Source organism: Microplitis demolitor, chromosome 5 (assembly GCF_026212275.2).
Source record: "Microplitis demolitor isolate Queensland-Clemson2020A chromosome 5, iyMicDemo2.1a, whole genome shotgun sequence".
NCBI lineage: Eukaryota > Metazoa > Arthropoda > Insecta > Hymenoptera > Braconidae > Microplitis > Microplitis demolitor.
This window is the reverse complement of record NC_068549.1, coordinates 14,226,766-14,233,648: the sequence shown is the minus strand read 5'-3', so window position 1 is coordinate 14,233,648 and position 6,883 is coordinate 14,226,766.

The window sequence follows — 6,883 nt, the reverse complement described above, 5'->3', positions numbered from 1 at the left end:
ACATACATACATACATACATACATACATACATACATACATACATACATACATACATACATACATACATACATACATACATACATACATACATACATACATACATACATACATACATACATACATACATACATACATACATACATACATACATACATACATACATACATACATACATACATACATACATACATACATACATACATACATACATACATACATACATACATACATACATACATACATACATACATACATACATACATACATACATACATACATACATACATACATACATACATACATACATACATACATACATACATACATACATACATACATACATACATACATACATACATACATACATACATACATACATACATACATACATACATACATACATACATACATACATACATACATACATACATACATACATACATACATACATACATACATACATACATACATACATACATACATACATACATACATACATACATACATACATACATACATACATACATACATACATACATACATACATACATACATACATACATACATACATACATACATACATACATACATACATACATACATACATACATACATACATACATACATACATACATACATACATACATACATACATACATACATACATACATACATACATACATACATACATACATACATACATACATACATACATACATACATACATACATACATACATACATACATACATACATACATACATACATACATACATACATACATACATACATACATACATACATACATACATACATACATACATACATACATACATACATACATACATACATACATACATACATACATACATACATACATACATACATACATACATACATACATACATACATACATACATACATACATACATACATACATACATACATACATACATACATACATACATACATACATACATACATACATACATACATACATACATACATACATACATACATACATACATACATACATACATACATACATACATACATACATACATACATACATACATACATACATACATACATACATACATACATACATACATACATACATACATACATACATACATACATACATACATACATACATACATACATACATACATACATACATACATACATACATACATACATACATACATACATACATACATACATACATACATACATACATACATACATACATACATACATACATACATACATACATACATACATACATACATACATACATACATACATACATACATACATACATACATACATACATACATACATACATACATACATACATACATACATACATACATACATACATACATACATACATACATACATACATACATACATACATACATACATACATACATACATACATACATACATACATACATACATACATACATACATACATACATACATACATACATACATACATACATACATACATACATACATACATACATACATACATACATACATACATACATACATACATACATACATACATACATACATACATACATACATACATACATACATACATACATACATACATACATACATACATACATACATACATACATACATACATACATACATACATACATACATACATACATACATACATACATACATACATACATACATACATACATACATACATACATACATACATACATACATACATACATACATACATACATACATACATACATACATACATACATACATACATACATACATACATACATACATACATACATACATACATACATACATACATACATACATACATACATACATACATACATACATACATACATACATACATACATACATACATACATACATACATACATACATACATACATACATACATACATACATACATACATACATACATACATACATACATACATACATACATACATACATACATACATACATACATACATACATACATACATACATACATACATACATACATACATACATACATACATACATACATACATACATACATACATACATACATACATACATACATACATACATACATACATACATACATACATACATACATACATACATACATACATACATACATACATACATACATACATACATACATACATACATACATACATACATACATACATACATACATACATACATACATACATACATACATACATACATACATACATACATACATACATACATACATACATACATACATACATACATACATACATACATACATACATACATACATACATACATACATACATACATACATACATACATACATACATACATACATACATACATACATACATACATACATACATACATACATACATACATACATACATACATACATACATACATACATACATACATACATACATACATACATACATACATACATACATACATACATACATACATACATACATACATACATACATACATACATACATACATACATACATACATACATACATACATACATACATACATACATACATACATACATACATACATACATACATACATACATACATACATACATACATACATACATACATACATACATACATACATACATACATACATACATACATACATACATACATACATACATACATACATACATACATACATACATACATACATACATACATACATACATACATACATACATACATACATACATACATACATACATACATACATACATACATACATACATACATACATACATACATACATACATACATACATACATACATACATACATACATACATACATACATACATACATACATACATACATACATACATACATACATACATACATACATACATACATACATACATACATACATACATACATACATACATACATACATACATACATACATACATACATACATACATACATACATACATACATACATACATACATACATACATACATACATACATACATACATACATACATACATACATACATACATACATACATACATACATACATACATACATACATACATACATACATACATACATACATACATACATACATACATACATACATACATACATACATACATACATACATACATACATACATACATACATACATACATACATACATACATACATACATACATACATACATACATACATACATACATACATACATACATACATACATACATACATACATACATACATACATACATACATACATACATACATACATACATACATACATACATACATACATACATACATACATACATACATACATACATACATACATACATACATACATACATACATACATACATACATACATACATACATACATACATACATACATACATACATACATACATACATACATACATACATACATACATACATACATACATACATACATACATACATACATACATACATACATACATACATACATACATACATACATACATACATACATACATACATACATACATACATACATACATACATACATACATACATACATACATACATACATACATACATACATACATACATACATACATACATACATACATACATACATACATACATACATACATACATACATACATACATACATACATACATACATACATACATACATACATACATACATACATACATACATACATACATACATACATACATACATACATACATACATACATACATACATACATACATACATACATACATACATACATACATACATACATACATACATACATACATACATACATACATACATACATACATACATACATACATACATACATACATACATACATACATACATACATACATACATACATACATACATACATACATACATACATACATACATACATACATACATACATACATACATACATACATACATACATACATACATACATACATACATACATACATACATACATACATACATACATACATACATACATACATACATACATACATACATACATACATACATACATACATACATACATACATACATACATACATACATACATACATACATACATACATACATACATACATACATACATACATACATACATACATACATACATACATACATACATACATACATACATACATACATACATACATACATACATACATACATACATACATACATACATACATACATACATACATACATACATACATACATACATACATACATACATACATACATACATACATACATACATACATACATACATACATACATACATACATACATACATACATACATACATACATACATACATACATACATACATACATACATACATACATACATACATACATACATACATACATACATACATACATACATACATACATACATACATACATACATACATACATACATACATACATACATACATACATACATACATACATACATACATACATACATACATACATACATACATACATACATACATACATACATACATACATACATACATACATACATACATACATACATACATACATACATACATACATACATACATACATACATACATACATACATACATACATACATACATACATACATACATACATACATACATACATACATACATACATACATACATACATACATACATACATACATACATACATACATACATACATACATACATACATACATACATACATACATACATACATACATACATACATACATACATACATACATACATACATACATACATACATACATACATACATACATACATACATACATACATACATACATACATACATACATACATACATACATACATACATACATACATACATACATACATACATACATACATACATACATACATACATACATACATACATACATACATACATACATACATACATACATACATACATACATACATACATACATACATACATACATACATACATACATACATACATACATACATACATACATACATACATACATACATACATACATACATACATACATACATACATACATACATACATACATACATACATACATACATACATACATACATACATACATACATACATACATACATACATACATACATACATACATACATACATACATACATACATACATACATACATACATACATACATACATACATACATACATACATACATACATACATACATACATACATACATACATACATACATACATACATACATACATACATACATACATACATACATACATACATACATACATACATACATACATACATACATACATACATACATACATACATACATACATACATACATACATACATACATACATACATACATACATACATACATACATACATACATACATACATACATACATACATACATACATACATACATACATACATACATACATACATACATACATACATACATACATACATACATACATACATACATACATACATACATACATACATACATACATACATACATACATACATACATACATACATACATACATACATACATACATACATACATACATACATACATACATACATACATACATACATACATACATACATACATACATACATACATACATACATACATACATACATACATACATACATACATACATACATTTTCCAGTTAGCGCTCGTGTAACTAAGAATTTTCCGAAAAAAAAAATTTTTGTTTTAACTTAATGTTCTATAACTTATTATATATAACTGATTAAAAAATGTCAAAGGTGCCAGTTTGTAGGGAATGAAATTCTCTACAAAAGTAACTTTTGATCGAGTGAAAAAAATCAACCCCTTTTCTACTGCAGTCATTTGAACCTAATTTTTTTTGAAGAATATACATTTATATTTAATATAAAATGCTTATAAAACGATGTTACTATGTATGAAACCCATCGAATTAAATTTTTCTAGGAACCTTTACGATCTAAAAAAATAGTTTTCATACTTGAAGTAATAAAACTAACATTAAACTGTTGATATTAACGACTTTTCTAACAATACTTTTCTCTCGTTTTGACGTAGTTCGCATTTAATCTTTCTATTAATTTTTATCTGCATTAGAATATCGTTTATAATTGTGATTTTGAGATTCTTATACCGTTTATCAAAAATTATTACTTTATTGATAAAAATTTACATTGTTTATCATAAGACAATACCCATAGAAATTCATTTAAAGGAAAAAGTGATCTTCGAGTGTGCAAAAAATTTTCTTTCAATTCTGTTACTAGTTTTTAAGAGCTAATGATTTGTCAGAAAAACCTATTGCAAAGATCAACTGTACCTACTACAAGCTAATTAATTAATTTATAAACAAATAAAATTAATTAAATAATTCCTACTACAAGTTGTTGCTGCTTATTGTGAGCAAATTCTAGATTGTTTGCAATAGGGTCTCCCGACAAATCATAAGCTCTTATCACGACTCGAATTTTTTCCTCATTTGCCTGATGCACCATAAGGACCTTGTCAGGACCTCATCAGGATATCTTTATTCAGAAAAAAGTTATCCAATCCCTTTATATATTTTATTTACAGGCTAAAAATTAAATAAAGTACGAATGAATATTATATAAAAATGACGTCAATCATTGCAGCACGGATTTTTTACTTCTTCATCAGGTATTCTTCGACATCATAATCAATATAATATCTATCCTTGCAAGATCACATATGTATGTCAGCGCAGTGGATAGCATCAAGGACTT